At 40.9% G+C, this 23,594-nt stretch overlaps 1 protein-coding gene and 1 long non-coding RNA gene across 2 annotated transcripts in view; one reads left to right on the forward strand and one right to left on the reverse strand.

The window, feature by feature from the left end:
- Positions 1-23,594, forward strand: part of LOC122533168 (thrombospondin type-1 domain-containing protein 4-like) — a 121,354-nt gene that overhangs the window by 39,385 nt on the left and 58,375 nt on the right. The window lies entirely within an intron of this gene.
- LOC122533172 lies at positions 13,600-22,867 on the reverse strand. The gene is made up of 3 exons (XR_006307653.1): positions 22,753-22,867; positions 17,560-17,564; positions 13,600-13,610 (listed from the first exon to the last, which is right to left on the reverse strand). It is a non-coding gene; the product is annotated as an uncharacterized LOC122533172 (long non-coding RNA).

Below are 23,594 nucleotides of genomic sequence, written 5' to 3' on the forward strand. Positions count from 1 at the left end.
GCATTTGGAAGTGTTGAGAATTTAGCGTTGCCAAAAATCACGACGATATTATAGTCTTTTGCGCTTCGGGAGTGCAAAGTCTTTCCTCGGATTGAAAGTTGTACGATTCTGTTAAAAATTAAACGGACGAAATCGCAAATTCGATGACTCGTAAAATTTAATTATTTGCAATTTAAATATTTGTAGATGAACTGTCGATAATTAAAAATAAAGAAAAAAAAGAAGAATGAAATGAACGAGAAAGCGAGAAAGGAAAAGAAAGAGAGACAACATGTTTTCGGGTGGAATGTTCACATTTCGTGTGAATGAAGTGACTTCAAAACTGGTTCGTCGCCTATTAAAGTTTTCGAATTTAAACCTCGGGAACTCGAAATGGACAGCGCGGATCGAATATTCAGCAGGAGCCAGTTGACGTAGCGGGTGGTAATACGCCCGGCAATAATTTGCGAGGTCGATTTAATCGGTGCGCAGCGTGGGCGGGGCCGAAGTTCTCTGATTAAAATATAAATCGCGGTGTCCACCGGATCGGATTAAACTGGCTGACAGCGTGACTCAGTTTGCCCGAATCGACGATGATTTAAAGCCGGGCAACGATGCTACGTGATTTAGAGGTGCATAGGCATCGTTCGAGGGAAAAACATACCCCTTCGGGATATTCATTCTCGCGTTATACTGATAAAGAAACCGCGTGATCGACGTTCGATTCTCAACTTTGAGAGATAATAATTAAAAAGTTGTATTACACGAAACGACGTTAAAAATTGATATTCGACAATTCGAACGTCGTTGTGTAGATGAAACCGTTTTGATTTTAATCCCTTGATTATTGTTGGCGCCTAGCAAATGTTACTGACAATAATTCCAACAAAAGAAATATTGGATCAGACGTAAGTGAATTCTAATTCAACAATCACATCAAACCAATCAAATTCCGTTAGTCGCGTGTTATTTAAACGTGATTATTTTACAGTTATTTTATTTAATACCCTTAAAATGAAAAGGTGTGGTAATATTAATCACAAATATGTAGAAAATATAACGAATGTTTCGAATTATTAGATTATTATGAAATAAAGCTCAAAGATTTTCAGTGTGCGCACCAACAATTCAATACAGAATACGAATAAATAAATAATATTGGTTTAACGTAGTGTAATTCAGTGTTTTGATTATTTGAAATATAACGACGAAAAAATTTCGCTGTTCGCGGTGTTGCGATTCAAGGTCTGCCGTAGCAAAGAGGTTAAATCGATTTTTATTGAGCGACCTTGCTCCCGCGCTCATTTTGTTTGCGTGTTTGTTCATTTCACCCGAGGTATAACCCGCCGTGTCAAAAAAACGCGAAATTATTTTAAAATATGCACGTTCGTTAAGCCTCGTTCCCCATTAACCTAAGAGTGACGCGTTTTTAAACCTCGGGGACTACCATTTTAGGAACATCCTGTCGCCGCGGTAAAAGCAACGTCGAGAGACAAGCTTCGTGCATTCAATTTCACGCAACGAATAGCGAGATCGAGTATTAAGATCCCAAGAAGCCTCTATCCGGTTGTTGGTCGTTTAAAGGCGGCGCAATTTCACCGGTAGCACTGAGGAAACGTACCGCGTCGGGGTGGTCGCTTTCGCGATCACAGATCTTCCTCTCTTTCTCTCTCTTGAGTCGCTTCTATAAATAGTCGTCGAAATAATCATCGTGGACGTGGCCGTCGTCGATCGTGGCGTCCCTTATTGAACAGCCGGCTGTCCCGTATTTTTACGATTTTATTGAATCCACGTCGGACCACCGCAACGACGACGACGACGACGACTCGATGTGCGCGCCTGCTCTTCCACCGATCCACCGATCGTCCTCCACACACGGTGGAACACGAGCCAAGTCGGGGCTCATTAGTCGGCGAATTATGTTTTCCGATTGCCACGAATCGATATCGGCGACCTCCGGGCCACGTTCACCGCTCGGCCTGCCAGACATCCCACAAGGTGAACACTAACTATTTATCTGCGGTATGCGGTAATTACGATCAATTAAACGTCGAGTCGTCAAGCAGAGGCAAAGCGCGTCGATCGGAGCCAACTTTCCGGCGACGTGCCCAGGGACCTCGTTCGAGAAAGTTTCTGAAACTGCCACCGTGTCCGCCGATGGCCCCTCAAGCTTCGATTAGCGAAACTTTCGAGAAATTCACGTGCCTTCGGATCAGGACCTCGTTCGGAGCAGGATTTCGTTTGTTACTTTAGAGGAAATGTGGGAATTAGTGACTACGGGGGATATTTAACTTGTAAAACTAATAGCGTTTTGGACTATTGAGAATTGTCCAAATCACTTGGTTTTAGAATTTTATTGAAGAAAATTCGGGCATCTTAAATTTGACTAGTCTAATGTATCATAAACTTGTAATGGTACTTGTTGAAAGTGTGAAATGTACAGAATGCAATAAATGCCAGAAAATATTGTAACATTTAACGAAACAAGTCCTCTACTCAGTTTCAATTTTGATCCCAATTTTGATCGTTTCACGAGAGAGAGCAAGCGTAAAATACGATACCCGTATAATCAAATAATTTCGACGCTGAATAATCAAAATGAATCACGATTGTAGCTTTCGTCTGCGTGTCTTTTCGTCTCGTGTTAAACTTCAATTGACTAAAACGTCGGAAAGTCGAAACGACGATCGCAGAAGGCGGATTGAAACTCCGTTTCTCGGTTCGAGATCCGCGAACGTTGAGGCGAAACGTAAATGTACGAACGAAGCGAGTACACCCTCAGTTAAAGTAAATATCTCTTTCACAATATCAAACTCTCGATGAAAGTTTCCACGGAACGTTTCCACGTTCCAACGACTTGCACGCGTGAATCAACGTTCTCGGCTTAAGAAACTGCCGCGTACCGGTTCCTTAACGATATATAACGATATAACCGCGTGTTTTCAACAGATATAATTTATATCGTTTGAATGTATTCCGCAGCGTGGAAATATAATTACGTGTTTCTCTCGGAACGGACTTCACCACCGGGCAAATATTTTATTCGCTTCGTGTGAAAAAAGAAAAAGAAAAGGAAAGGTACGCAAAACTTCTGAGAAGAAGAAGCATGGAAGAAATCACGGCAACCTACCCTCTTTCACTCGCGAAAAATTCACCGCCGGTCCGCGGATTTTCTTTCTGCATGTCCCCGCTGCATTTTGCCGTGCGCGGGAATACCTTCTGCAACGCGAAGAATACCTTCCGATGGAATTCCCAGGCGTACCTACATACGTGCCCGCCGTCGAGGAAATCGTCCGCGAGAACGTGCACACGAGCACACGAGGCTCGCGAAAAATCGTCGAGCAAAGAAAGACGCGTCGCTTTGTCGGAGGGATGATAAAAACCCGGCTGCAACTGGACGCACATAAAGAGAGACAGATTGGTGGAGGAGACGTAATATAGATACGAAAGCATGAAACGCAAAATTTGTACGTTTCGTGAACAGAAATCTTCCTCTGATGTGAGAAATTTAAGGTATTGGATAATTCAGGAAGAAAGATATTTCAGATATTTCTTTGTTTTGATAAAATGACGTTGGATATTTATTTAAATGCAAGTGAAATTTCCAACATGCAGATGTGTGCGAGTAGACGACAAGTACTCGAATTAGATATATAAATTCGAAAACAGCAACCTTCTCTGCGGTTTGACGACATGGTCTCGCAACGCTATCGATTGATTGACAGTTAAAAATATTTTACAAAAAAGTTACAGAGGAAGAAAGAATTTTCTGTTGCCAGAGAAAGAAAATTGAACGTAGAATCTGCTAATCGAGCGAATAGGAGCGCACGCGGATCGAGATATTTCAGCTGTCCCCGAATAATTAATTTATCGAGGCGTGCTGAGTTAATTAGTCGCGTATCGCTGTACCAATACCGCGTCATCGAATACTCTGTCACACGCACCGGATAAATTTGCCTACGTTTCAACGAGTATCATTCACGATTTTACGAAATAGTAATCATCTATTGACGTTAAAGCGAACTTACGTTAACTTGTGTAAATGTCGATTCAGCTTCGTTTTAAATAACGAACGATCCTGTGAGAAAAATTTCTTCGTTATCGTCTCATGAGATTGTCGGAAAAATGTTATCGAAATATATATAAATTATACGAGGTGAAACGGGGTTGACAGCTAGCGAAAGGGTCAAGCGAAGTCGAATCGCTGATAGCTAGGAATATTTATAACGTGGCTTGGTTGCAGAGGCAGAAAACGTGGATTTTTCCCATCGATCGATATATATATCTATATATATATATATATATATATATATATATATATATATATATATATTCTCTTTCGGGAGTATCTGGCGACAGCGCTGTACCCATAAACCTAGATTCACGATGGAGGTTTTGCTGCGACAGGAGTTTCCTGAATAGAACGTCCACACTTGGTTGTACGAAGGAAGTAAGAACTTAGCGGATCAGGACGCCATAGATGCGGCAGAGATGCACCGATGGTCTAGATAAAATCGTAAAAGTAACCACAAAATGCAGCTGTTCGGGTAAAAAGGACAATTGGCAAGGAAAAATGGAACAGGCTATGATCGTAAATTACGAGTGAAAGGGTCTGATGTGAAATCGATGAACAGTTTCTTCCTTGCGAATGATATGCTGAATTCTTCACAACTCGGCGGAGAGAATTTGCTATTTTTATAGGAATTTTGCGTCGCGTCGCGTAACGTGAGGTTGAGAATTCGTCGATTTGAAGACCTAACGTGCTTCTCACGTCTGAAAATCTCAACATCTGGAGGATGTAAACTTTCCCACATTTGAAAATTTTAATATTCAAACATTACGAAAAATCGAAGAATTTTGTAATTCCAGCGTTTGAAGTTTCAAAGATTTATGTATCGATGATCGGAGAAATTAAATTTTGAAATTAAAAAATCCATCCGTTGATCTTCCAACGACAGAGTTGTTCCACTCCTCTAACCGCGACGTAACTCTCTATAGAAAGAAAAAGAAAGAGAAAAAGAAAACATATCCGATGAAGTTAAAAAAGAAGCCAGACTAGGGTGTAAGAACGTCGCGTCGGGGAGAAGCAGGTCTCTCCCGAGGAGAAAGAAAAGCAAATAGTCGGCGCCGGGGAGGGCGCGGAAAAGTTTGTGGAACAAGGGAGAGCACTATCGTTAAGGCTACGCTCCCGATGACAATGCGGAGGCAGATCGGTTCGCGTATATAGGCGCGCGTGTCTCTGACAGCGAGCAAGAACTGAGACGCAAGTACCCGCTGGATGACGACGAGGTACGGAGGAAAGGATTACCGGGGCTTCCCGAGGAGTTCATTGCTCCTATAAACACCTCCGTGTACATAATCGTTGCACTCGCTGATGCAGCGGCCCTGTGTGCGCAGCTCGCGCTGGCAACCTAACTTGCTACGTTGTCGTCGCATTGTTTGCGTGAATTTTGCGTGTCGCGAGGAAGAAACAACGAAGGAGAGTTGCGCGCGATGGAATCGCGAGTTTGCAACAAGGTTGTCTGGCAATCGTTACGCGCATTTTGCGCTTGTTTACCGTGCTTCAGCGATAAGATTCGAGTGGCATTCGAGAAAAGAGGATTTCAGTTCCAGATCCGAGTTAATTACGATAATTTCGACTTTGAAGCTTACACGGAAACGTTGCAAGTATATAAGCGTTATAGACTGTGGAGTTGGGAACAGAAACTGGAGAATTCGCTTCGAACGCGTTTATATAATTTATGGAGTAAGCAGGAAATATTTTATACTACATTTTTTCTTTTTTTCCTGTTTGGCGTTGAAAGTTGTTGAGAAAATGTACAGGGTTAATTCCTTCAAATACATCTTAACAATTGTCTAATCTTCTATTTGTTTTAATCGAAATCTCTTTCAAGCTCCATAACCGTGCCACAACTCCATATCCTCAATTACCAAAGGAGCTAGAGACAATTCTCAAAATAGTCGCACGAGCGTGTCTCTCAATCCCATTAATCTTCCTTCTCCCCACAAACTATCCTAAACGACCCATCGCTAAATGAAACTTACACTACTACCTAAACTTGTTACACCACTATCGAATTAATCTTCGTGGAATGCTTGAATCTAGAAAAATAATCGCCAGCTATATTAACATAGTACCATCTTCTATCTTTCCAATTACCAGAGAATTCTCCAGCCAATTTTATCGTTAACTAAACTATCATTAACACTAAAAATACCAAAGTGATTGAAATGACTAATTTATAATTTTTTTTTTTAGAACAGTTTTGCAGATTAATAATATATGAGTGAAAGTTTGTGTTATATTCACCTGATTCAGTCTTTATACTCGGTTGTCATTGTTAAATAAACCTACATTATTGGACTATAATTTGCCATCAAATTAATTGCCTTTACGGGAAATTTAAATTTTATCTTACCAATTGAACCACTCGAAACAAATCGCCAACCTTTTTCCCACAGACTTGACCGTCTCTAACTCCTCTCGTTTCGTTCCTCCGTCGCTTCTTATCCTTATCCTCTGTACACCGTTCGAGGAAACATTCTCACGATCGCAGAACGATTGGCTCAGCCAGATGCTGATTCGCGCGCGAAAGCGCGTGTGCACCTACACGTATGTACGTACGTACGTACGTACGTACGTACAGGCGAACGTGTGGTGGAGCGCGCGAGCACGCGGCTGGTTTTGCACCGTCGACCAGTATGAATCACTGGATGCACTTAGCCGGCGGTGGATAAGCCCGGACACATTGTTGCAACAAGTGCATCGCCGGTGCCGCCTTGCAGTCTCGTCGGTGCAGACAGCGCGGCGCGGCGTGGCACGGCGCACTATCTCTCTCTCTCTCTCTCTCTCTCTCTCTCTCTCTCTCTCTCTCTCTCTCTCTCTCTCTCTTTTCCTCTCTCTTTGCACAACCGTGCCCCCGATCCTCAACGGTTACGCAACGCGGAATTACGCGCGGCCAGCTTGCCCTTTGGCAAAGCAAGCCGAGGAAGATCGTCGTTCCCTGCTGCCAAACGCCGCGATCCTTCATTTCGGACAGATTCCGCGAGATGAATCGCGAGATGTACCGCGAATTTCACGCGTTGCACGTCGCGCGTGAAAATCAACGGCCGAAATGGAAATGCAACGATGATCAGCGAGGGAGAGATAGAAGTTGACGGATAGAATTTGCAGTTGGACAGGTAGAATTCGGTAGTTTGGTAGTTTGACAGATAGTGGATTCACCTTCGTGGATTTGGTCGGTTCTGCGAGAGTGGAATGCGAGGGATTTCATGATTTTCGAGTCTAGGATTTTCAATGGCGAAAAAAATGTGCGCGGAATGTTTTTAATGGAGACATTCAATCGCGGAAGTTTGAAATTAACGGTTGGAGGAAGGAAGTTATTTCTGTGGGAAGTAGACGTTATATAGCGAGGAATAGTTGGTTCTAATTTTTCTTTGCAGTCGCGTGGAAATGAAGTTCTCACCGTAATGAAAATGTTCCCTTTCAAATGCTGAAGATTGAAATTTAGGTGCCTCGTTTTCTGACGGAAAGAAATTATTTTTTATAAACGTGATCGAATATTCGTAGAATGCTTTCAATGAAAACAGAGCAAATAGCTTGATCTTTTGATTCCTTGTTTTGGCGGAATGTAGAATTCGCTTTCATGGAAGAGATGTATGAAAGGAATTAACAGACGGATTTCCAGATGCTCTGTGAAAAGCGCGTGGATCCATTTCACTTTCTAGAGAGAGATGGAAAATTTGTTCCGCATATGGAAACTGGAATTTAAAGAATGCTTATATTCCGTCCTTTTAAATTTCGTTCAGTGAACTTTATTGATATCTCTCGGAAGATGAAACGTACTTCTTGAGAAGATACGTGAAGATACGTGTCATTTGCATTCCTGAAAAATGAAAATCTCTCTCTAGTAGTAAAAGCACATTCGCCGTTTCCATTTTTAATGGAAACGTATAGCGTAAAGCTGTTTCACCTCCTCATTTTTTATTTCACCGATTCCCTCCAGAAATAAATTTATTTCTGTTGCAAGAGAAAAGTTGAGAGACTCCGAATGTAGGATCACAATGAGATTTATTGCCTTATCCCTTGGAAATTTGCATCGACGACCTGACGAGGGAGCACAAATGGACAAGAGTAAACAAGACTCGTGACCATTGGTTCCATCGATTCTACGCTGCCCGGAGAGTGAAAACGAATGTTATCATCGCCATTACATCATTCACAGCAGCACGACCATCGAGTTACCGGTTCTCTTACTGGTGGGACGATGAATTTCCGTCGAGCACTTACGACCGCTTTTAGCGCATCGTCGTCGACTTTTACCCTCCACGTACGACTTTTATCGTTCGTCTCAGCTCGGGACACGTTTTTGACCATTTGCTACTGCTCGTTTTTCTCATTTGTAGAAATCTCTCTTCTCTCTCTCTCTCTCTCTCTCTCTCTCTCTCTCTCTCTCTCTGCAACGAGTGCAATGCTTTCTTGAATTTTTGTTGAACTTAAGTAACTTCTGTTTCAATTGATGTAAATACACATTTTGTTCACTTGATATTTATACACCTAGATACTACCTATAAATTTTAATGATTTATAATGATTTATACATGTTTTATTTGATATCAATGAACAAGAATTGCAGTTTTAAATTGAATGGAGTTAGGTTGTAGACATTTAGCTCATTCTCTTAATTGGTGTTAAAAACTGTGTTTGTCGTACAAAGATCTTTGAGTATTTTATAAATTGAAAAAATTAATTTTTTGTGTTATAAAAATGGCTACATTTTGTCGACAGTTTTCTATTTTCTATTGTCAATAACCAGCAACCAAACGATCGATATATCAAATCTAATCAGCGACGTAATACTCGAACAATATTTCCCAATACATAGTTCCATCTTATAATTCGATTAAAAGATAATTCCATTTGTTTTGGAAACACCACCTTCGTACACCTTTGAACCGAGTGAATTCAAACGCCCCGGTTCGAATAAAATTTTCTTCAATAATATCGGGAATAAAATTTCGACCGATTCCTCTCGAACTAAAATCGGACAATTCATCGATCTGCCCCATATTCTTTAATCGTCTTTTTTTTTTTTACCCGCATCGACGCTCCAATTACCAACGCCACGATTTTAGAACTATCGTCGAGATACTGCCGTAGATCAGCGCGATTGATAGAACCGGTCTCTCCAGGATCGCTTGCAAAACATTCACGAAAACGTGAGGCACGTGTTCATCGTTTTGCTCGAATCAACGACAGTAACCTGGTTTTCTTTTTTCGTTGCTCGCGCAACCAAGATTTATCATTCTCTCTTTGCCCTGTTGTGTGGCAATTTCAAGGAACACACGCTATCTGCTCGAAAGACACCATTCTTTCTCTTCTTCTTCTTTTCTTTTTCCTTTTTTTTTTTAATTCGATTAAACCAGATCCACTCGAAAAACCGCACAATCATACTACTCTCTTCAAGCCACACGTCTCGCCCAATCATTTTTTGTGGTTGAGCCGATCATTCCTTCGCACTTATGTTCTTTTTCATTCGTGAAATGTGATCAATATTTTCTTTTCTGGTTATCTTCAAAACCGTATCGCGACAGCCTGCGCGTCGAAAAAAAATATTGCTTCAATCACGTTCGAAGCGAATCAGATCGATCGAGCGGATTAGAGATCCTGTTTTATTAATAAGAAGATTCTGGTGTTTTCACCAACTCTCTCGATATTTATTCAGCGAAAATCGACAATATCTTTCTCAAAGGAAATAATTAGCAGAGTAAATTATGTGAGCTCTCCTCGTTTGTTATTATTTTTATACGGTCATGACAACAACTGACCGACGACCAAATTTGCATTTGTTTCATATTCATGGAAATAAGTCCCATCAAAACTTTGATTAATTTAACATTTTTATAGATTCAAAAATACTCTCGAAGCTATCTATTGTTAGTAACGTAAATTTCATTTCTTCTATGTTATTAACTTTGACACGCATATAAATAAGTTGTACAAGTTCTCAATTAATTAAACGATAAATATATTTGCGGGCAAAATTTTAATATTTTGAATTATTTAATATTTATAATTTTTTTTGCACAAAAAATTCGGTGCTGAATGTATTAAAATTTATTGACCAGAAGGAATAAAAAATATATCTACGTATTTGCGTTTGGCATGGAAAATGCAAAAATTATTCTTCGTGTCTTTTGTTCCGTCTTCTTCATTATTTGATCACGCAGTAAAGATTAGTAAATTAAGTATACAAATTCTTCAATTATTACACAAGGCGTCAATAATTAATTCGAAACTAATTATTCCTTACATCATCCCTAACAAATTCTCACTTGTTGATTAACAGTTGAATCAAAAATTTAAAAAAAAAAAAACAATTATTTCCTCCATCACTTTGCCAAATGTTTCATCATTTTGTTACTCGAAAAGCCTCGATCATCGAAAGAAATATATTTGGTCCCTACGTTATCAATCGTTTAGAATATCTGCCGGTTTTATTCCGAAAGGGGGTTAATCATCGCGATGTCCAATTTCCGCGTGGAAAGATCCTCCACCTGGAGCAAAACCGCTCGGTCGTTGGAACAAAACGCGGCGGTCGGAAGCGGGAAGAAAGTGTCCGGATCCGGTGTGTCGCGGTGCCGTCTGAATTCGTGGCGGTTGCCGCATTGTGCTAGATCGGGGCATCCGTCATTTATCGCGGCGAGGCCTTTCTGAAAGGATTCTCTCGGCCTTTTTTAACGGGGCCACAAAAGAGCCACCGTGGAATCTCTGGAGCGGTCCTCGTCCTCGTCCTCGTCCTCGTCGTCGCCGTTGTCGTCGGCTGCCCTCGCAATAAATGACGTCGTCCCAATTAAAAACCGTCGCCCTCTAACGTATACCTTTTTATCTGTTTCAGGTAAGTCCCCGTCGTTCTCCGTCGTTTCCCGACGATTCCACGCTTTAAAGGAGTGCCACGCTTGAAAGAGAGGCTGGGAGAAAGAGAGAAAGAGAGAAAGTCTCTCCCCTCGTGGCTGTTATCGTCGATTTTAAAGGTATCGTCGAGAGTGGCGATGCCTCCCGGTGGAATTTCAACGCCCTCGTAGAGAGACGGGGAGGGAAGCTGCTTCGAGGAAGCTCGGATGAACCGCGTGAGTGCGTTTTATCGCGTGGAATTCCCGATGGAACTCGCAGATTAATTGGCCACGATAATTATTTCGTTGGCGCTCGTGTTTCCGATAGCAGATGCTGCCGGCGTTGGGGATAATTAATTATGATTGGCCGTCCGATCGGTAGGCAAGTATTCTACAAATCGAATGGTTTCTTTTTTTGGAGGGGGATCCGACTAATTTTATTAGCCAGCTAATGAAGTCGCTAGTTACAAATCGATACCTACGTTCATTCTCGGGATTCTCGAGTTGAAAATCACGAGGTTCTGAAAATCAGAGAGAGAGAAATGGAAGTCCATTTGTTTTTAGATATCGTGCTTTGTTAGATAAATGTAAGAACAGGAAATCACTTGTCAAACTAGTAAAAGTGATAAAAGCATTGTTATTTCGTCAATCAAATTATTAACAAATGATTCAGTTAGACAGAGGAACGTGGAAAGACTCGTATCAATTAAATTCATCTCTGGTATTTAATCTCAAAAAGTGAATTTAAATTCGAGAAATTTCAATTTAAAAAAATCCTGTTGTTCATTTTGCTAAGTTATCCATTTTCGTCGTGTACATACATATGTATATATTCGTCATCTGGCAATGTCTGAGGAATAATGCACACAGTTGCATAATCTACCATAGTCATGCTGGTACGTGCAAAAGCCCTCCCCCCCCTCCTGGTTCAGCGACCACGACCCCGACTTCGCGTCTTCCCTTTCCAAATGCGAAGTAAAGCAAGAGCTCGAATCGATCGGCAACGATGGTCTCGGTCGAGTTAATTAGTAACTATTATCTTGATACCGACGGTGCAATTAATTACCTCTCCGGCGATCCTCTCGGTGCCGTCCCATCTCCTCGAACCCTCTACGCGTTCTTTTTTTTTTTTTTTCTTTTCTTCGCCTCCATTCCGCTCTCGGCTTGGCTCGGCTCGGCTCGAATCTCCGACCAGAGTGTCTTATTCCTCCCGTTTAATTCGAATCGCGCTTCTCGACGCAAAGGTGAAATGTCGTTTCTCTGGCGAAGGTTGAGCGCAGCGTGTACGCCTTCTTCCCTCCCAAGAGGAAGATTACAGCCCCCAAGGACCGACGATTGACCTTTCGCCGACTTTTTACCGACTCCGGCGCCGAACCTCAAAGAGAAAAATCGATGGAAACTAGGAGGAGACGCGCGATTGAACTAATTGCGTCTGAAGAGACTCCATCGATGAGGGTTACCGTGACGCTTCCAACCCCTCTCCTCTCCCCCTACCCCGTTTTTCATTCAATTTCCGACACTTTTCTCGTCTCTTCGAGAGCTCTCTTTCCCTTTATCCTCTCCTCCTCCTCCCCCACTCCCTCTCCACGTCTATCGTTCGCGCGCGGGGCGCGATCTCTCGGAAAACTTGTTATGACACAGAGTGTTCACGCGAGGAACACTGCTTCGTTGCGATCGCTAGAGAATTTCTCATCAGAAAATTTCTCGACCTCCCTCTATCGATCATTATTGGTACGCAATGCCTCGGTCTTTCGAATTCCATCTTTGATACTCGACTGAAACTACGCTCGATCCGAGACTGGTGTTATATTCTTTAGCGAGTCACCGTCGAGAAACGAAAATTACTCTGTCTGTCGATTGTTGTTAAAAACGTTGTCGAATATCGATGCCGGTTATTTCCGATGATCGGTTATTTGAGAATTTCACTTGCCACTCGAACGCTTGAAATAAAGACTACCCTCTCCACGAGTCATCGCCAGAGAAGAACGTATCAATTCTCAAAATCTCGCTCAGAGTTATCACCAAAACCACTTCAAGGAAAGGAACAAAAAAAAAAAAAGCAAGAGAAGAGAAATCTAAGCTAGATGCTACGTACCGCGGGAATCACCATCTAAATACACGCTTTCGAAAGTAAGATCCTTCCAAATCCTGCTTTATCAAATAAAGCCGCCCGATTGCCAGGCTATCGTGTACGAAAAGGTGCACGCGATCGTTTTCGCGTGAAGCTGTATCGAAGGTTTCAACGAAATCTTGACGCGAGTAACAGCGCCGAAAGCCGATCTGCTCGTTCCTCTTCCCATAAAAATGCATAGGTATTTGCTCTGGCGCGCGTGCACGCTTGCATATTGTGTAGCTGCACAAATAAGACTGCGAACACTCTCGGCTACCCGACTTTACGAACCGAAAGAGAAAGAGAAAGAGAGAGAGAGAGGAGATTGTGCAGCATTCATACGTGGCGACGACGACGCGACGACGAAAACGACGCAAGCAGGCGAATGCGAATGCAATATTCAGCACTGCTGGCGTTACTCTTTGTTGCTTGATTTTTCTGTCTCCTCCTGATGCTCTCTGCTTGTTCCATCCTTCGCGCGACGACCAGTCGTCCTCTCTCTCTCTCTCTCTCTCTCTCTCTGTCTGATCTCTTTCTCTTCCTCTTCTCCAACTCGCGCGCGAGTCCTGCGGACTTGTGCCCGGTTTTTAAAGAGGTCCTCTCTTTCCTCTTTCTATTGTGCTCTTCCCTCTTTCCTAGCTCTTTTCCCTCTTCGCTTTCTACCTCTTTTTTGTCCTTCTTTCGTCCCTCCCGGGCCTCTTCCTTTTTCTTTCACTCGAATTTCTGGACCTCCTCTGTTAGGCACTACACTCCTCTTATCCTCGTATTTCCAAGCCCTTTTGTCCCTTTAGCGCTCCGTTTCGCGTGTCGTTTACGTAGCAACTTCGACCGAAAGAAATTCCATCCCTTTGCTCTAGAGATTTCGCTTTCGAGCCCAGTTTTAACGAGCCAGTTACGAGTTTTCAGAACGCGGACTCTGTTTTGCTGTTTCCTCGAACTTTGCAAACCGTTTGGCCGATTTGCTCGTCGATAAAGCCAGCGAATCGATCCTGTTGGTCCCTTGGTCGCGTGTATCTCGTGAATTATTTCTCGGCTGAAAACTGTTCGTCTTTTATTGTCCATAAGCAAAGTGCCTGTTCTATAGTAAGAATTCTATCTAAGTAAGTTTTCGAAGTTAATATACTTTCTTATAAGTGATCTAATCTTCCCGTTCTCCCCTTAAATCACAAAACTTTTCTAACCTCATCGTCATCGAATTCCATTTCGCTAAATATTATCAAAGTATAAAAATTAAATTCAAGTCCCCGGAAATCGGAGAGGAATGTATCGGCAGGAGAGGCGGTGAAATCGAAGAGAAACAAAAAAGACGGAGCGGTATCAAATAAACTGGGGAATAAATTAAACGAATTAATTCAGTCAATAAATTCTCCGATAAATCGAAAGTCAATTTTCCGATAAACGCGTGGCATCGAATTTTCCATTCGACGAATATATATATGCCACGCGGTGAAAATTTTCCCGGAAATTCGCGGAAATCCTCTCCGCGAATGGCTAATTGCCATCGTCGGATCGTGCTTTCTCCGTTTTACTTCTAATCTTCCCTTTGTTCGAGCTCTCAGCAAAGTGAACGCGATGTTTACCGTTTGTTGTCGGCCGTAAGAGTTGCATTGGCGCGATTACAGCAAATTGCCATACACCGACGCCATAAACCGTGTTCCTTATAAATTTCGTTCGACCGCGTCACTCGATCGAGCTCTCTCTCTCTCTCTCTCTCTCTCTCTCTCTCTCTCTCATTCGCGATAAACGCGAGCACAAAGGGTTGCTCGCTGTGATCGTCACAGATACGACAAGAGGAATGAAAGAGAAAGAGAGAGAGAGAGAGAGAGAGAGAGAGAGAGAGAGAGAGAGAGAGAAAAGAAAAGTTCAAAGATTCTTTGACAGATTCTCTTGCAGGAAATGTTTGTAACGGAATCGAGTTGTTTGCCTGAATACAGTTCGCGTCGCTTTGTGAGTGCTGCCGAGAAACGGTACGATAAAGACGGATGACAAAGTTGAAATTGTTTCGCTAGTTTGACGCGAAATGAAATATTTCATCGTGACGTTTTTCGAGTGTTACTCTTTCCTTTTCTCTGAGTATTCCTGTTGAAAACTGTTCAATTAGTCGTTTCAACAAATATTTTGCTCTTCTCGGAGGAGGGAAGTTTTTATCTCATTTGCGAGGAAATTATTTTTCGGTTCAACGTGCAATTATTTGTTCGAGGGGGAAATCGTTTGGTTTGAGGCCTCGTTTCGTTCGTTTGAGATTGCGACGGACTACTTGAGAATTTTTCTTTACAGTTTGAGAATTTCTTTATTCGGTGGGAATATTTCTTCCTGCTTGAAATGAAACTTTTGTTTCGTTGATTTCGAGAATTGATAAATTATTTTATATAAGATACTTCTTCAATAATGTGACGTGTATCATTTGTTGCGAGGAGCATCTTGTTGTGCTTGGAGAGATTCTGGTTTAAACTCTTGTCCGGGAAAGTAATCTTAGAAATTATAAATCATTCTAAGACTTTGATCGGGCATTCGCTTTGAAAAAGCTTTTTATTTTCTTTTAATTTTAATTAATCGCTGCTCACTTTTGCTAGAGGAAAAAAGAAAAATGATAATTAATGGTCTGTTGTAAGATTCTGCTCGGACGAGCAATTATTTATCCCAAGGAGTACTTTATTTCCTTCGAAGAAGCGATTTTAATTAATTTTCGCTTTGCTCTATTAACAGTAAGCTCAATATTTAAATGTATTCAGTGACAAGTAAATGATTATTAAACGGATTTTGTCGAAATTATATTATATATAATAAATTAAATCATCGTATTAATCAACGCTGACTTTTCTTTTTAACTGTAAAACGATTAAATTAATAATTCATTTAAATGAATTAAATTATGAGATTCATTGGGGATTTAAGATACGCTTCACGATCAATATTTATCAGTAACAATCAAATAATATACGAATAAATAGATATAAAAAAACTGTTCTGCTTAACTCTCTTTGCTCTAACAATGAGTTCATTCTTCTTCTTTTTATTAATTAGTTATTAATTCATTCAAAATAGACACCTTTGTAAATCTGTAACATATCTGTTAATTTCTATTCGAACGATTAAGAGATTTTATTGTATCGTTCAAGTAAATAAAATTATGGGAATCTAACAGGTGATAAATTAATTTATGTTATTCATATGTAGCGTCGTTCCTTCCAACGAGAATTGTAATTAGGAAAATCGTTTCTTAATTAAAAAATTAGGAAATCACGCACAACGATTAAAATAGTACATCTAGCAATTTATTGTGAATACACTTGTATGTCGTAAGAGCATGAGGAGGGAGATGGGTTTCCGTGTTGAATTAGAGAGCAGGTAGCTCGTCAGTCGTGACCCAGTTTTATGGTTGAGCTAGGGAAACATCGAATTATCAATCACTTAAAAGTGTTTTTCATTATCAAGGGAAAAGATTCAAAGGTCTTGGAATTATCTTAAACACTATGTTTAAGAGTAATTTGCCCCCTTTTATTGGAAAAGGAAGGAAACAAGAGAGAAGACCAAACAGAAAAATTCAGCTAATTAACTCGCTTGTAAAATATTATCCTCGTTGCCATTAGAAGAAGAAAATAAGATAAATGAAAGAAGCAAACAACCAAGAAAGAAGAAATACAGAAAAATTCGTTCAGTTGTCTCGTCTGTGAAGAAACAAATCTGAATAATTATCCTCCGCGAAACATAAAGTATCGGAAGCTGTTAGGAGAAAATGTACAGGAAAATTGAACAAACGGCAACGCAAAGCATGACTCGACTCGAATTATCTCGCGCGTCGAAGCACAATCGATCCGTGAAATCTTTAATTGCTCGTCGTTGGATCATCGCGGTCACGTCGCATCCGATACACACTTTGTCCTCCGAGTCAGCCGCAATAATTTCGATCGCGCGATAACTTCGACGGAGCTGTAATCAGGAAATGCTCGGGTCGACCCTCGGCGCGAATGTGCAACGTAATGATCCTCGCGCGCACCGTAAGTGTCTTAAATCTCGGCGGTGAATCGAGACGGGGGAAAAAAGAAACGAAACAGAAATCCTTTAAGACGATATACACGGTGTCGTTCGAAACAATCCGGTTAATTTCCCAGGGCGGTGGCCAGGGTCAGAGGGATAATGAATCACGAGCGTGGAAACGAATTCCTGAAACAACTAGATTACGTAATGAAATTCTAATTATGAGATTTATTCGGTCGTTGTTGAATCCGCGCTTTAACGAGCAGCATTCCGCGAGCTGGAATTTCGGATAATTTTGAATATCGTGTACGTTATTTGTTAACGCATCGTGCGCTCGAGTCTTATTCCTCGAGTTTCGGGTATTCGTGCGTTTCTTTTTTTTTTTTTTTTTTAATAAGGCGTTTATTTATCCAGAAATTAATTTAAATAATTATTATCTGCACGAGTATGATGTTGTACGTACGTTTATTATTCTTACGCGTGGATAACTCCAAGGTAGCTTTGTTTTGTATAAAGTTAACCAACAGCGAATATAACATGAAAATTTAATTCATATATTCAGTTAAATTCGTAGGAGGAATATTATCGTGTTTCTCTACGATCTCTTAAATTTAACGGAACTTGACGGAATTTAATTTCAAAGAATCAAAGCCAAAGCACCAAGACCGAAATTAAAATATTGTGAAAATTCCAAGGCCGTAGAAATATTGAAAAAACAAAAAAAGAAAATCCCTGAGAAAGAACAGGGAAACGAAAGAAGATCAGGTTCGTCTGATCGGATTCATAAATAGCCGTATATATCGTTAAGAGCAGGCCCGGTTTAAGGATGAAATAAGCGGAACAAATCCTCCTTAAGAGGATGAGAGCCACCGTTTCAAGCGATCCGGCTAATTTTTCCGAGGTCCCGCAATCAGCCGAAGATCAGCAGCGGAAACCGTGACGCGAGAGAGTATCCACGTCGAGGAAGATAATCCTCTGGAACGCTCGAGATGCTCGTCGTTGGTCCCTTTTCTCTTCTTCGACTCGCGCTCGCTTTCCTCTTCGTATCGTTTGCGTGCGCGTCGTCGACTCTCGCCTCGCGAGCTTAGCGCGAACCTTAACGCAGAAACGCGGCTCTGTACTTACATTGTCGCCACGAAATCCGATATATTACCCTGGCAACGCGAGGTCGCATCGCGCTGACACGTGAACGTAATTAACATTGATTGCCACGTGTTCGGCTCGATTCGAGAATCGTGTCTCCTCCCCTGCCTGCCCAACTTCCGGCAACTTCGTTTCGGTTTCGTGGGGAATTACGATCGTTGTTATGGAATTCGATCGAGTTGGCCATCTCGAGAGATAGCTGTTTTGCGTTGCGTCGAACGAGGAATTAAACGGTTTCACGCGTTTTGCGGAGACAAAGTTTTGCTCTGGAAACTTTCAAGTATTCGATCGTGGACAGGTAATCAAGAAATCTGAGAAATTTGAGCTTTCCTGGAAGAGGGAAATTTAATTTAGGTTTATCGTTTTAGTTTTTTAGTATTTTTTTAGTTTAGTTTTTTAGTATTTTTTTAAATTTTCTAGTTTTGTAGTATTTAGTATTTTAGTATTTAGCTTTTAGGTATTTAGTTAAAAATTTAAGCATTTAGTTACTAAATTTAAGCATGATGGAAAGGATAGTCGAGTGCAGGATACATTATATTATTAAGAATACATTATATCATTGATTATTACTGATACCGTTGGTATAAATATAAAAATGTATATAAATGAATGTAAAATATAAAAATGTCGAGATTGACATTTAAATCTTTCGCAAAATGTAAATGCAAGAGTTTGAAATTAACGTTCTACTTCTCTGAGAATTAAAAATTAAAAAATACAGAAACGTCGCGCCAGAAACAATTCTCGAATTTATTACGAAATTTTTTCTCGATCTCTACGCCATGTTGGAATATCTTGTCACGGATGCATGAAGACGTCAGGCAAAATTTCGCTATTTATTTCTTGACGAGAGGCGAATGGCAGAGATTCTCGTGGAAAATTAACAGTTATGGTAGATATCGTCGACTTTAATCAGCTGTGCCCAGAGGAACAGGTAAGAATGGTGAAGGCCGGTAGATATTATCGCCAAAAGATGCTGCGTGACGATTATTGTCAAACGTTTCATCGCGAGACACTCTACGGGGTGGCCATCCATAAATCCATTCTTAGCAGGTTTCACGAGCTCTCGCGGCAATCCTTGTGTTTCTTCGAAAGATTTTTATCGTTGCATTTTGACGTAAAAAACGAAGAGCTGAAATTGATATTCGAATAAATTAATTTTTCTAAATTAATTAAAGAAATTAATATTAGATTTTCGATACGTAGTTTTTAACATTAATATTACTCGGGACACTTGTACTTATTTAGTAAAGATAAAGGCAAAATGTTTAACTAATTTAGTAGTCTTAATTATCTCTGCTTGCGTTTGGATACTCAACGCCAGCTGCTGCACGGGAACGATAAATTGATTTTTCACGGAATATTTATTCGAACTGGATTTGCTTGAAATTTTTTCAAGTCGAATATTTCAGCAGCCATTGAAAAAAATTTTCCATATATTTCATAAGTATTATACGTGCAAGAATCCATCAATCGTCTTATCTTTCGTTTATCTTTTCCACGCTGAAATCTCTGTCCAATCTCGTTCGATGTCAAGAATCGATCCATATAAATTCTGGTTACTTTTGAACGTGCATATTTCAGCGAAAAAATGGTAAATCATCTGTATACCGCCTTTGAAATTACAACAACGATTCTCTCTACTTTAAATCCACTGCGGCATTTTATCACGCAAATCAATTAAACATCAATTAACGCAAATTAATTAGAATGTCATCAGGATTCTGTAAACGCACAAACCATTAGGATGACTATTTGCGGTTACTCAACGTGTATTTCCAATAAATGTCGCGTAACCTTTAACTTTACGTTCTCAGATTGGCTACAAATTTCACCAGCCTTACAGAGTTAATTAAGTTACAGAAGTAGTTACAGAATTAATTAAAATTCAAAAGATTTCGTGTAACACACATATAATACGCGAATATAGAAGTTCCTCGTATGCTTTCTTGAGCTGGTATATTACACATTATTAGAAATTAAGGGTTTCCCGAGGGTCTTCATTCTCAGCGACAATCTACTGTCGTATCGTAACTATCTTCTAATTGTGTCATAGCGAAATTTCACAATTTCCCCGGTCGACGATGATCGCGGAATAAAATTCCCAACGAGAGAATCTAGACGGTCAAATATTTTTCGCGCTGTACTCATAGTATTCAGCAGAGAAATCCTTGCACGTGAAATCTCGCGATTTCGAAGTGATCACTGTCGAGGTCGATCTTCTCTCTCTCTCTCTCTCTCTCTCTCTCTCTCTCTCTCTCTCTCTGTGGTCTCTCTTCCTTCCTTTTTCGCCAAGATTCTTGCATAAATTCGCGCGACGTTACGGGGTGCACCCGCAGCCACGCGGAATTGCGTACATCGAGTTTTACGTAATTCCGCGAAGGGCGAGCGACGGTGGTCAAGAACGATCTCGAATTGAATTTCCGCCGCGATGGTGTAATAGAGGCGCGCGCGCGTGGCTTTGACCGCCCTTCAATTGCAATGGGAACTAGCGACTCGTATGACGCCCGTAAACGAGTTGCGTCCGTTTCGCTCGAAACAGGAACAGTCCGGCAGAAAAAAGAAAGAAAGAAAGGAAGAAGGAAATAATAATGAAACACAGAGGCAAAAAGGAAAATGTCGGGAAGAGGGAGGAACGTGGCCACGCAAATGAAAATTTTACTCGTTCGAATTGACGAGTTGACCCGGTCGGGAAATCATCGGTTGAGGCATGAAGTTTCTGCTTTTTCGATGTTGGTTGATTTTTTTCTCTTTTTTCATTTTTAAGGTGCGAAACCGACGCTTCGGTGAAAACTTGGATGTTGTTTTTACTGCGAATTTTACCGTTAACTTCGATGTCTTTTTGCTTTGCGTTTTGATTTATTGATTTACCATCGATCGATTCGCGACTGTGTTTATAAATTCGTTGCTCGAAGATGACAACGACACAATTTAACTCTTTGACACGGTACCATCAACGTATACAGCGCGATATTCGCATGTCAGTCGCTGCGACTTTCTTCTGGCGTCAAAATATTTTTACGTCAGCAATTTTCTTCAAGCTTTCTGTCAGTTACCACAGTGAGCATGAATATTCAAGATTCATCCGGTATGAAACGGAATTTTACTGCTTAATACGTTCGCAATTCACCGTGATACTCGACCACGTTTACATTTTTAGGATTTTTTGCAGTATCGAAATTTTTCTACTGTTTTAACAGTAGTTAGACAGCGTTAAAATTAAGGAGCACAGTAATTTCTTGAAAATTATGACAAATGTATATTTCTTACGAGCATAGCTAGAGAAACAGTAATTACATATTAAATATTCATGCGAGATCTTTCCCTCTGTATATTTTTCTCGTATAATTCTGCATAAACTCTTTTCCAATTAAAATTTCTCGTAAATGCATAAACACGCATGATCTACTTACTGCATACGACGAAATCTAGTTTCCCTTTATTGTACCTGTGCAAAAATACGAAGGAAAACCATGTAATTCATGGCACTTTAACGGAGATGTCTCTAATCCACCTGAAACTCCTATTCGCCTCGTAACGCCACCTAAAACCATATTTCTAGCCGCGTGAAATACAGTAGCAAAACAATTACCATATTCTAACAAGAAAGCGAGAATTATCTGTTGCAGCTGAAATTATTATATTTCAGCAACTCGCTGGGCATAATCCCTTTGAGAAAACCTTACGGAGCTTAATCTCTCTCTTGTGTCTGAATGGACTCCAACGGTTGCAGAATTTCATTTGTAAAAATAAGGACGAACAAGGTATTACGACAACGTGGGGACAAGAAATTGGAAAATACGTGTATACCCGTGTTCTGACGTAACAGGATCGTCTCGATACGATAGTCTTATATTTTCTTTTCTCTCTTATACGATGAGGAATTGTTGGGTCCATCTGGTGAAGAGGAATCCGCGCGACATTCCCGGAAGCACGGCGTTCCTTGAGAAACTGGAGAAGGAACTGATCCCCCGGAAGCGTTTTAAGCCTTGAAAAAACTGCGAGGTGAATCGTTCACTTGAGAAAATGGACACCGGTGTTTTCTTATTAACATGCACGCGCTGGGAAACAAGGGGGTTAATTTTTTTATTTATACACGTATAATAATATTTAACGTTTGAATGTATTTTATTTGCTCGTAATGGACTTGCGTATCTTTCGCGCACTCGAATCACGTTGGGATTGATGAAATGTCTCTATTGAGAGTGATAGTTTGTGTGATTTACGCGGGAAGATGGAATAGGAAATTTTTCGATCACGTATATCGAATGGATAAATTTTCTTTTAAATTACTGATTTTGCTGAATTAACTCTGCTGCGATCCTCGAATTTTTATATTTCAATTTTACACTTATTGTCAGTTCAGCCGATAATATAAAAGGATAAAATTTTCAGAAGATGTTTGAACACTTGATCGAAGAATCATGTGTACCAGCGCGAATTTTTACAGTATTTCGTATAAACTTGAGATATATTTTAATTTTAGAGAAAAAAAAAAAATTCAGTTTCAGAGAAAGAAATGATGAAAAGAACGCAGCAGGGTTAATGAAAAAATTTCTTTCGAACAATCCCTCCGGTTTATAAACCACGCGATTCAACAGATAAATTCCACTGTATGCTTTAAACTCTGTCTACAGTCGTTTCTTTACACTCGCTACTCTCTGAAACTTCGAACCACCTTACTTCCCTTATCGTCCTATCTCCAACTTTTATCTCTCTATCCATCAACCTGAAAACCAACGAAATCTTCCGCATAGTTCCTACAAGCGGAGATTAAAAAAAAAAAAAGAAAAAAGAAGGAAGGTATACAAACATGTTGTACACAGGTTTCTCGACCTACGGTTCAGGTGTAGCGCGTGCAACACGTGTAAATCCTTACGTGGGGTGAAAGATAACCTCGCGGTGGAGAGTGCACTCGAGTCAGGAGCAGGGAGAATGAAAAAAAAAGAGGGGAGAAGAGAGGAGAGCAGAGCCGCCACCCTCGTAAGAAGGACAGAGGCTGGGAGACTCGCGTAGATTACGTAAGAGAGAAAAGAGTGGATGCCCTTAAAGTGCTGTTGACGTTACTCGCGCAAGATAAGACTCTTACGTTTTACTTGTACGGGCATTCGCGGGGCCTTGATAACACTGAAAAACGTCGAGCGCCACTCTGAACGAAGCGTGCTACTAACGCGGACCCGTAGAGGCGGATTGTTTGAAACGCGGGGGAGGACGCGAACGCTGTAATGTCGCGAATTCACGGTTGAACGACGACGCTCGAGCGAGTTTTCGCCGAGTCCATTATGAAATCTCGCCAAGATTCAATCGCCGCTACTTTCGTTCGTTCAGTTGGTGTTCTAGCCGGTGGCGAGGTGGTTGATTTTGCCCCGATGCTTTCAATTGATTCGTTTTTGCTGGAACGCGGCGCCGCTCCCGATGATGAATTGGATCCGTATGGTCGAGTCTCGTCGCCGGTGGCCAAAGTTCGGAGTTTGAAGATCGTTGAAGTGGA

This window comes from Frieseomelitta varia, unplaced genomic scaffold (assembly GCF_011392965.1).
Source record: "Frieseomelitta varia isolate USP_RPSP 00005682 unplaced genomic scaffold, Fvar_1.2 scaffold_500, whole genome shotgun sequence".
In the NCBI taxonomy this organism is placed as follows: Eukaryota; Metazoa; Arthropoda; class Insecta; order Hymenoptera; family Apidae; genus Frieseomelitta; species Frieseomelitta varia.